Here is a 12,376-nt window from a genome sequence, read left to right on the forward strand (position 1 = left end):
AATATGTTCCCCTCTTTTCACCAGTTTTAATGGCCTTTAATGGCAGATATAGCCTTTAAGAGAAGTTATTTTTAAATTGTTTGTTTGTTTTTTTACACAATTATTATGTCTATAATAATTTTACATTTACATTTATGAATTTAGCAGACACTTTAAGAATTTGATTGCTTTTAGCCATTTATTTTATAAAGTACATTTCTTAATGTTTTAACATGTTTTGATCTGCATGCCTCTTAAAACAGCTGAAGTTTTTAAAACTTCTACAAATCCATATAAAAACAGATAAAAGTGGTCAAACAATAAGTTCAAAGGCTTTGACAGTAAATTAGTTTCACTCTTTAATCTTACTTTACATTTAATAAAATTCCTTGTTTTTTCTTTACAATAACAATCAATTCAAGTGTGTACTTCTGCTCCACTGGCATTGAGAAGAAGGTGAAAGCAGATATGGTATTATTTTAATATGCAAACCTCATCTGTAGCTTGTTACTTGTAAAGCGGTCAATCATTTGGCCTGAAAGAGTTTGATAAACATCTGTGTAATTGTTATGAATATGACAGCATAACCCAGATCGACTCACCCGTTCACACACACTCAGCTCTTATTATACCAGACTGATGACAATAATGACACACACCTCTTTTCTGTTTCTTCATACTAATATCATCCCTCCTTTTCACTTTTTTTTTTTGTGTTTTTGTGAAATGTGTCAGGTTTTTCTTCTTCTGTGTCACCTTATGTAAGACATCAGAGGGCTTTATGGAAGCATGTTTGATTAATATTAATATGTGTGATTATTTGTTATTTGGGTGTGAAGGTTCAAAAGGTTAGATATGCCAATATAGATATATCTAGGCCTTAATATGCACCATTTTATACTACAAAATGGTGAAGAATATTACAGAAATATGTGAAACGGTACATACCTCTGTGATTTTTGTACAGTGACTCTAGTGGAGCAGAAATAATGTACTTCACTTTTAAGTAGATATAAAGTCAATATTAACATTAGTAAAAACAAAACAAAACAACAATAATTGTTATAAAAATAAAAATAAAGTTTATAAGTGATATGAAAAAAAACATTTTACCATGTTTAGAAATTGTTATTAATAAAAGCAGTAATAATAATAATAATAATAATAATTTTAACAAGAATATAGGCCTTAAAATTGCACGTTATTATTATTGTTATTATTATTAAAATTACAGCATTAGCATATATAAGGCTTCAAAAATGGCAATAATAATAACGGTCATATATATATATATATATATATATACATATTACAAAATTATTATTGTTTACAATAATCAAATCTAGTATTATTATTATTATTTAAAATGACGTTAGGAGTAGTATTCAAATTAATAAGGCATCAGAAATGACAACTACAATAATAATAATGCCTATACTCTTGTTAAACAGATTATTATTATTATTATATTGACATTTCTGCATGCTTAACAACAAAAACAATAATAATAATATGCAATTTTTAAGGTTTATATTCTTGTTGATCAAATTTGTAATTGCTTTCAGGCAGCAGAAATGTGTTCATTGTCATGGCGTTTGTATGACTTAATTGCTTTTTGTGATTCATATATTTTGATCTGATTCTGATGCTCATGATTCATGATGATTTGTTTTTCTTGGAAAATTTTCAATTCAATAACAGAAGAAAGAGATCCACTTTTCTGGATTGTAAGTGTCATGAATGTTGTTCATCAGCCGTAATGAAGGAGGAGTGTCAACACACACTTAAATAAAAGCCGCGAGCAGGTGCTTCAGTGCCAAACATTCACCAGAACAAACACCAGACGGTCTGTCAGAGCACCTGAACTTCACCGACACACAGGTAACAAATATTGCATTTATGATAACTTTTTGTTAAGAATTCATTATAAACATTACGCTTAATTGATCAACAGCTCGAGTTTATTCAAAAATGAATATAGTGAAAATATATATAGCACCATTGTTGCATTAAGGCAAAACAACAGGTGAATATCTTAAATTAAGAATTGCAAAATTTATAATGTGCTAGTTTTCTCATATGCTATGTTGAAGTATATGCAAATAAGGCATTATGTAGTTCAATATGCACTAACTTGCATTTCCAGAAAATGAATCTGAACACTGGACAAAGCCAAGTTCAAATTTTTTGTTTCATTTTGTTGTTTGTCAAATGTTTTTATAGAAGGGATTTTGGATATTTATTTTCACTCCGTGACAGAACATTTCTAACTAACTATCAACAGTTAGTTTTAATAAATTTTTTAGGAATAATATGTTGTAAAACCAGGCTTCTATAAAAACCTTCAGAATATATAGATGAGAACAAAACTGTAAACGTTTCAGTGTTTAGGTCATCATAAGCCTTGTCAACATTATTTCTAACATACTTCATATAAAACCGATTAAGCTTAGTTAAACTACAAAACAGGATAATTTAAAACATCATTAAACTTCGATCCATATATTTTTATATATGCATTTATATTTAAATATGCTTGACATTGAGACCTATTTATTGATTATTTAAAAATTAAAGTTATTATATGCTCTTAAAAATAAAGGTTCTTCATTGGCATCATGGATTCGTTGAAGAACCTTTAACATCCATGGAATCTTTCCATTCCATAATGGAAAGTTCCTGGAGGGCCAGAGCCCTGCGGAGTTTAGATGCAACCCTAATTAAACACACCTGATCCAATCAAGTCCTTCAGGCTTATTTGAAAACTACATGGTTTGTGTGTTGGAGCAGGGTTGGAACTAAACTCTGCAGGGCTGCGGCCCTCCAGGAACTGAGTTTGACACCCCTGTTCTATGACACCACTCTGAAAATTCCTATTTGGAACCTTTATTTTTAAAGTGCCCCTATTATGGATTTTTGAAAATTACCTTTCATGCAGTGTGTAACACAGCTCTAAGTGAATGAAAATATCCTGCAAAGTTTTAAATCTGAAAGTGCACCGTCTATAAAGTTATTGTCTGTTGTTGTTGTAAGAAGGAGTAGACTCTGAATAATTGAAACGAGTCGTTTTTAAAACGAATCTTAAGCTGTTTCATGTTGACATCAACTTGAAACACTAGCATATTGCCGTCCACTTTTTGCCACTAGGTGCCGCTTTTGGAGCGTTAAAAATAGCTGTTTTCCCGGTATTGGCTGTACACAAAGAAGCAATGCTCACAGTCACAAAGACAAAGAGTTTGTCATTAATCGCTATATGAATTTATTACACATGAGATAATCATGAGTTCAAATGATTGGTCAGCAGGCCTTGCCATGACATTTCATTGAGGAAACATAACAGTAGAAGACTTGTTGAAGTATTTGAAAACCAGCAATTTAGATGTTTGAATGCATCTGCTGATTCTTTACTATGACAATGTTCCATATGTTAGAAACTTTAAAGTGCTGAATGTGCATTCTAGGAACACTTCCTTCTCTGTCTGGCTTGACTAAAGAAACCTTATGTAGGCACAATTGATATTTGTCTAGAAAATTAAACTTAAACAACATGTAAGCAGAAGCCTTCAGATGAAAAGTTTGTTTAAATCTTGATGAACTTATATTCAATCAAGTACGTCCAAACTTTCCTCTGCTAGTGTAGGTGAACCAAGTATTTTATGACTCAAGATCAAATCTAATGTAAACCTGGAATTAAATGCAAAGATGAGGAATTTAAATAAATAATTAAAAGTAGTAAAATTCCTTTTATTTATTTAATATTCATTTGTATTTCATTTGCATTTTATTAGAAGTTCTATTTATGTTTTTATTATAATTGCATTTATTACATTTTTATTTATTCAGATTTTTATTTATTTATTACATTTTTATTATAAGCACAAACAAATTATTTTTATTCAAATTTGTATTTGTTTATTAGAATTGTTTAAAATATTAGAATCAGAATAATTATTAAGCTTTATATCTATTTTCTGTTGATTGATTGAAAAGCATTTAACATATTTTGTTTTTTATTCATTAGAATTGTATTTGTTAATTTTTTTTTATTCACAATTTTTATTTATTGCATTTTATTATATGCATGTGTGTTGTTGCATTTATGTACCGGTATAAAGGTCTAAAACTCATAATTTACATCTCCATCATCCATATGTAGCTCACAATCAACAAGTGCATAATTACCTCTTGTTTGGATAGATGTTGTTAGAAGTTTTAGGTACTTTCCCCGGTGACCGTCCTGGCTCAGTCAAGTTCGGACCACTTGGTCAATTTCTATTTTGTCTGACCTTTTCTTCTCGTTCCTGTTAGAGGATCGGTCAGGAAATTGCATATCAGATAGGTTGGGACCTAATCCTTCAGTGTGTGTGTGTGTGTGTGTGTGTGTGTGTTTAGTTTTTGTTCAAAGTTTCATTTATTTGTTAGAATTTATTAAAATATTAGAAATAGAATATATATTTATTCATCTAATTTTATATTTTTTATTGATTGATTGATTGATTGATTGATTGATTGAAAAGCATTTAACATATTTAGTTTTTTTCTCTCTCTATCAATCCTTCAGCCTACTTGTAGAAATGTCTGGAGGGCCCACTGCCAGAGCTCCTGCAGCTGAGACCCCGTCGGCATCAGGTGAGGAGGAAGAGGATGAGTGAGACTCTAATGCAGTTCATTTGCATAAAAAAAGAGTTCACTACTGTTGGGAAAACACTGAGATTTGATGCTTTCAGGGAGATGTAAACGTTTCTCCTCTCATTCACAGACATGCTTCTGACGGTTCATTCCGTCGACCTCCTGGAATCCAAGGATGGGCCGAACCGACGCGAGCATCACACAGACGCTTACTTCAGCGACAACCTGATCATCCGCAGAGGACAGACCTTCCAGATGTGGATCGAGTTCTCCAGACCCTTCAACCCAAAATCTGACAGTCTGCAGCTGCAGCTGAAGTTAGGTGAGTGAGCTGCGTTCACACAACCTGTTTGACAACAGTCATTATTTTTCCATTTCAACTCACGAGGTGCTCAGAAAAGACTCATTTTACCTTTAAAATCTTAATTTGACACATACTAAGAGGTCAGACATCTCAGCAAGATAACAAGTACAAGCACCTCTGATAGTACGTTTTTTTTTTTTTGTTGAATAATTGGATTTAGGGATATGTTGAGCAACATTTCTCTACAGATAGCTGTGAAAACATCTACAATCAGAATTACTGTTAAAATCAGTAGCAGAAGAACCTAAATCAGAAAGAAATCAGCAGAATCAGCACAAAATCAAAATCAAAATCTGGGGTATTAATAGTTAAATAAAACTAAAACAATTAAAAAAAATAAATAAATAAATAAAAACTTTGCTGATAAATAAATAGAATAATAAGCTGGAATAAATAAAATGTTTACAATTTTTATTGAACTTATTTTATTTCAGCTACTATAGCCAATGCAACATTTCTCATTTTTGTATACTTCAACTTGCTGCTGTATTAAATAACTAAAATTGAAATATAAATGAATACAAACTATATACGCATATTTAACTAAAATAAAAATGAAATATATAAAAACTAATACAAATAAAAACTAATTCAGGATTGCAATATTACTTTTTATAATAGTATCAAATTAAGATACTATTATAAAAATAAGTATTATAAAAATAGTTTCAAAATCAGAATTAAATTAGAATCAGAAATAAAATCAGTATCAGAGGAGCAACTTGAATTAAAATGATCAGCCCATATCATATGCATTCAGTATTAAAAAAAAAAAAAAAAAAAAATCAGAACCACAATCATAATCAGGCAATTAGGTGCATTTAAAATTATTTGATCTTGTTTTAACTGGTGTTTTGTTGGATATCTATGTGGAAGCTCATAAAACATGCAGTTTTTTTCGTGCTATCTTTTTCATCTGGATTCATTTGTGATGGATGTGAGTCATGAAGTGCTTGGGTTTTGACCAGGACTAGTGATTATGTGACCTAATCCGTCTAATCCAGCTGCTCCTTGAGTCTCCTTTCTTAATGGATCTCCAGCCGAGTCACTGACAGATGATTCAATTAAAGCTAAATCATTAAGATGTGTTCTTCTGACAGTGGGTTTCCATGTCTTTGTTGTGTTTTTGACACAGAGCCTATCTTCAGCAGTAGCACTGGGATTCACATCTCTGTCCCGTTAGTGGACATCCTGGAAGACGGCCGCTGGGAGATGAAGATCGTGGAGCAGGAAGACAAACGTGTGCGGCTGGCGGTCAACACACTTCCCACCGCCTCCATCGGCTGCTACAAGGTGACGGTGGAGTCTTTCTCACCGAAGGGCAAGCTGCTGTTCCCCTGCAGCCCCAACGATTTATACATGCTCTTCAACCCCTGGTGTGAAGGTACAGAGTCAATGCAGGACAATCACACTCACTTTTCCCTCATTTGCATTAATGAAGTAGCACTACATTCATCTGTCTTTCCTCAGATGATGCCGTGTATCTGGATGACGAATCAGAAAGGAAAGAGTATATCCTGAATAGCATGGGCAGAATTTACTACGGAACCGAGCAGCAAATTGGAACCAGAACATGGAATTTTGCCCAGGTGTGGAAACAGTGATTTTATTATTATTTTTATTATTATAGTTTGAATTTGCAAATAATAAAAATAATAATTATTATTATTATGCTATTATTTTATCAGTTTGAACAGATCTGTTATTATCTATAATTGTATTATTGTTGTTGTTGTTGTTGTAATGATTATTATTGTTTTTAAATGTATTTATCGTTATTATTATTATGCATTTTATAGTTTTGAACAGATTCTATTATTATCTATAATTCTATGATGTAATATGATGATGATGATGATGATGATTAGTAGTAGTAGTAATAGTATCTTCATTATTATTATTGTTGTTGTGAATATTGTTTTTTATTAATTAAATGTATTATTATTATGCATTTTATCGGTTTGAACATATTCTATTATTATCTATATTTCTATAATTATTATTATTATTGTTGTTGCTATTATTATTATTATTATTATTGTTAATTTCATCATCACCATCATCATCATCATCATCATCAATATCATCGTCATCGTCATCATTGCCATGCAATTGTTTTTTCATATTTATTATCATCTATAAATCTAATAATTAAGTAATAAGAACAATAATAATAATGGAAATAACAAATAATAATAGTAACAACAATAACAATAACAATAAACAAAAACAAATTAACAATAACAATAATATTAATTATTTTTATTATTAATATAATAAAATTATTTCAATTGATCAATTCCATTATTATGATTTTTTGTTTTATTTTGCATTTGTTTTATCAGTTTGAACAGGATATCCTGGAAGCGTGTCTGTTCATTTTGGAGAGAGGTCAGGTTGCTATGACTGAATGGAGAGATCCAGTGATCGTGTCCAGAATGGTATCTGCTCTGGTGAGTCACATTCACATGGATTCATAAGAAATCATGTATATGATTTGAGAAGGTGAATTACAGTAGCCAGCATGTGGTAGTTTTAGGTTCATGCGAACCTTTTGTGTTCATACAGGACACAAAACAACATGTAGACTGTCTTTCTTGTGAGGAACAGAAAAGTGATTAAAGAGCTGAAAAGCACCTGTTTTTGAGAAGTTTTTCTGTTCTTCTGTGACAGGTGAACTCCAACGATGACTACGGTGTTCTGATGGGTAACTGGAAGGACAGCTATGAGGGTGGGACGTCTCCCACCGCCTGGAGCGGCAGCGGTGATATCCTGAGACAGTATTACAGCTCAGGAAGCCTGTCAAATTCGCCCAGTGCTGGGTCTATGCAGGAGTCACCAATACCGATGCGTTTGGATTTCTCTTTTATCACTCTATTAAAAATACATTTCTATCATGTTTTTAGGAAGAAAATGTTATCTAAATAACATTCTCTCTCAGTGTTAAGATGTCTTGGTATTCCCACCGCTGTGTGACCAACTTCAACTCGGCTCACGACACGGACCTTTCCTTGACCACAGACATTTATATTGATGAGAAGCTGGAAATCATCAAAGACAAGACCAGCGATTCTGTCTGGTACGATATTTTATTGTCATTAATGGCATCAGTTTCAGGTTTATGTTATACTTAGTCTCTCTGATCAGCAAAACTTATGCTTGGAAGACTATCAATTCAATGTTGACGATCAATGAACTGACAGTTCTCATATACAGCCATCATTACTGACACTTTACATTAACATGATATCAGGGTTATTATATTTCACTGAAAGTAAAACCATAAAAAATCACTTGAAATACAATAAATGTTAACAAAAAATAACATAACTATGCTTTATGTCATAGTTATATCAACATTTCTATTTTTTTAGTTTGACTTGAAGTACTAAAATGACAATCTGAAATAAAATTAATCAAAAACTTTATAGACATATTAAAAAAAAAAACAACAATTAAAAATTACAAAAAACACACAAAACTCATTTTAAATATTTATAAAAGCTATAATATTATATTATTGAAATTATAGTTATATTACCATTACTATTACTTCTTTGGGTGCTAATAAATATGTTCATTAAACTAATATTTAACAAACAAAAAAATAATAATAACCTAGCATGAAAAATGGCTAGCTTTAGAACATTAAGCAATAACTTAATTTCTTGAAATTTCTTGGAATATAGAAATGTATCATCAGTTATTATTTAAAGTTATTTTTTTAGTATATTTGCTAAATGTTTATTTAATAATTTCCTGCAAACTGCCCTTATAATATTTAGATGATTGTTTTTGTTGTTGTTTTTTTTTTTTTTTTTTAAGGTAAAGTGCCTCAATTCACTATTTGTAAGAAGAAGAAAAAACCTTTCAGGTCTTGTTTTAGGCCTATTCAGCTTTATTTTTGCAAATTGCAGACCAACAATAAACGCTTTCAATAAACTTTCTCTGTAGGAACTTCCACGTGTGGAACGAGTCCTGGATGAGCCGTCCGGACCTCCCTGCTGGTTACGGCGGGTGGCAGGTGGTGGACGCGACCCCTCAGGAGCCCAGCCAGGGTTCGTACCGCTGCGGTCCCACTTCTGTCTCCGCTGTCCGCAACGGACAAGTCAACCTGAAATTCGACACTCCGTTTGTCTTTGCCGAAGTGAGTGTTTCATATGAACCTCTTCTCACCCTCATTTGTGTCTGGTGACATTTTGAACTTTGCACTTTATTCAGAACATCTTCTGAAAGGCTGAAATGACTTCACTGTGTGTCTCAGGTGAACAGTGATAAGATCTACTGGCAGAAGAAACCCGATGGAAGCTTCAGTCAGGTTAATGTGGAGAAGAGCTCCATCGGTCAGTGCATCAGTACTAAAGCTGTAGGATCTGATGCTCGTGTGGACATCACACACCTCTACAAATACCCAGAAGGTAAGAAAATACTTTCATCTGGTCCAAAATTGTACTGAAAATCTGAAATTGTATTTAGTCATTTTAGTATTTCAAGTTGAACTAAAATATGAAATTACTAGCTGAAATTATTATTATTTTTTTATTTTTAGGGCCCGAGCACCTATGGTGTGAGGACCCTGTTGTAATTGCTTTGTTTATTATTTTATTTTATTTCAATTAACATTTATTTCATTTCAAGTCAATAAAAATATTTTATGGTTTTAGTTTTAGTTTTAGTTAAGGATAATATCACTGATGCAAGAAATCCAACTCAAAGTGATTTACAATAATAACAACATTACAACAAGCACAGTACTTCACATAAAAACAGATAATATACCACATAATATATGAACTTAAAATGCACAGAATTCATGACAAAATCTTAAAATTAAAAACTAATTCATAAAATACCCTTACAAAAATTAACCATGGTTTTTCTCCAGATAAAAAGGGTTACTATAGTTAAACCATAGTAACCACAAATTAAATATGGTTTTGCTTCACTAACCATAGTTAAACCATGGTATTAAAATTGTGAATATATATGGTAATCAATATGCCAAAAAAAACATGGTTACTACACTTTTTTACTATAATAAAACGATGGTTAATTTTCATAAGGGTAGGAAACTGAAAATTAGAAAACATTGGAAGCAGCAATTTATGTTGATAACTTGAGTTGGATCCCTATGTAAGCAGCACACTTTGGAACAATGGGTTTAGAGATAATACTCCAAAAAAGCAGCAGCTCACACTCCTCTTTTCTGTTTAATCATGTCCGTCAGGTTCATGGGAGGAGCGCACTGCCGTGGAAAGGGCCAGTCGCCGGCTCCAAACCGACTTTGTATCCGTCCCCACTGGCAATGACGTGAGCGTTGAGATCGTCATGGACGGGGCAGGGCCTCGTATCGGTGAAGATGCCAAACTCTCCATCGTTCTGAAGAACAAAAGCTCAAGTCAGCGCACGGCCAGTCTGCTGTATGAGGTGATGGTCATGTACTACACCGGCGTGCTGAAAAATACTGTGAAGAAGGACCAGATTCCTCTCACCCTTAAACCGCAAGAGAGTGAGTGGAGTTTTACAGTCCCACCAGAGACGTTTTTCTGGTTATTGTGCCCCAAAATGTCTGAATTAGTTGCTGCATTTCTCAAAAATCACTTGATGATGAGACGTGCTTGTAGTTGGTGTTCAATTTAATTCACAAATTGTACCTTTATACGCTTAAAAGAACATATATGTGCCTTATTTACCTCTAAAAGGTGCAAATTAGTACCTCAGAGTCATAATATGTACCCCAAGGTACTTCTTTGAATTTTTTAGGTGTAAATAAGGAAAACAAGTTAAGATGATAAAATGTTGTGCATCTAAAAGTGGTAATGTTTACTTTTAAATAGAATATTTCTGTATATGAACAACAATTTGATCAACTTTATGGATTATGGATCCCAGTTAATGTTAATGTTGCATCTGTTTTCCTTAAATTTAGTGTTTTTTTTAGAGGGAAAACACATACACACAAAACAAAACAAAGTACTCAAGCTGGTGCACATGTTTGAGGGATTAATTGAATTTGCAGTCCTGTTTGAGATTATGGGCAGTGAGCAAAATGGACTGGAGTACTGTGCAAAATTACCTTGAAATATTTCATTATAATCATTAATGCCATGTTCCTTTTCTCTCCCTTCAGCCAAGACTATTCCTTTGACTCTGCAGTATAAAGAGTACATGAACCATCTGGTGGACCAGGGCGCTCTGATGCTCGCGGTCACCGGACGGGTCAACGAGACCCAACAGATTCTGGCCACACAGTTCAACTTCAGGCTGCGCACACCAGACCTCATCATCACTGTACGTCGGTGATCCTCTAGTCTTTATCTAGGACGTTTAACAAGCACAAAACTTTCTTATATCTTTCTTACTGTCAAATCTGTTGATGTTTAACCTGGTTCAGTGCATCTAAAAGTACCATTTGAATTACAAATGAGGAATGCAAATGAGATTTGAGAATTAAGTGTCCTTCATTTAAAAAATCTACATCCTTTGATTGTGTTTTGACTGTTTCAGCCTCAAGGGGACGCTGTGGTGGGTAAAGAGTTGACAGTCAAGATCACGTTCCAGAACCCACTGTCACAAGTGTTGAGGAATGTTTTGTTCCGTATAGAAGGATTGGGAATGCAGAGTGTCAGAAAGATCGCGTATGGGTAAGTCTTTCAGTGTTTAAGAGCATTTTGTGGTGCGACATGCATGCACTTTAAATTTGCTTCATGTGTGTGAGCTGCACTTCAATAAATATGAGTGAAATGAGTGAAAAGCTTCCAGAAAGTCTATAATCTATTTGTGTTTCTCAGTGATGTGGATAAGCATGCGACGGTTACACTAACGGAGAAGTTTGTTCCCACCGTCGCTGGTCCTCAGAAACTCCTGGCATCGATGGACTGCCGTCTGCTCACTCAAGTGCACGGAGTCGCTGATATTGTGGTCAAACCAAAGTAAAAAGCACTGTCATTGTGAAGCCTGCTAAAGCTCTCAGTTATCTTGAGGATATAAGAATATTTACAAAATGAAATGGTCATTTAGAGTAAAAAAAAAAAAAAATCAATAATCAAGTACGTTGATATGAAACTCATGTAAATCAACAATAAAGATCTTTCATGCTTTATTCATATCCTGTCTGTCTGGGTTTGTTTGTGTGTTGATTTCAAATATCTACAGTATATCTCAGAAATTGATTGTACCATTATTTAGTCTTGTGACATCAGTGTTTAAATGTTCAATCTCTGTTTGTTCTTATTTTTCATCTCTTTTTAAGTTCTTATTTAACTCTTTTTAGCCTTGGGTGTAGGATTGATTTTGATATAGGTGGGGACATAAGAGCATTTTGCATTGATAGACTTTTGACCACAGTTTTGTGTAATCTAAAGGGTTTATTTATAGCTATGGTAGCAAACATTCATAAAGAGA

General features: G+C 33.1%; 1 pseudogene; it reads left to right on the top strand.

The window, feature by feature from the left end:
• The first annotated feature begins 1,545 nt into the window (after positions 1–1,545).
• LOC131532162 (protein-glutamine gamma-glutamyltransferase K-like) lies at positions 1,546–11,908 on the top strand (annotated as a pseudogene).
• The last annotated feature ends 468 nt before the right edge of the window (positions 11,909–12,376 follow it).

This window comes from Onychostoma macrolepis, chromosome 23, assembly GCF_012432095.1.
Source record: "Onychostoma macrolepis isolate SWU-2019 chromosome 23, ASM1243209v1, whole genome shotgun sequence".
NCBI lineage: Eukaryota > Metazoa > Chordata > Actinopteri > Cypriniformes > Cyprinidae > Onychostoma > Onychostoma macrolepis.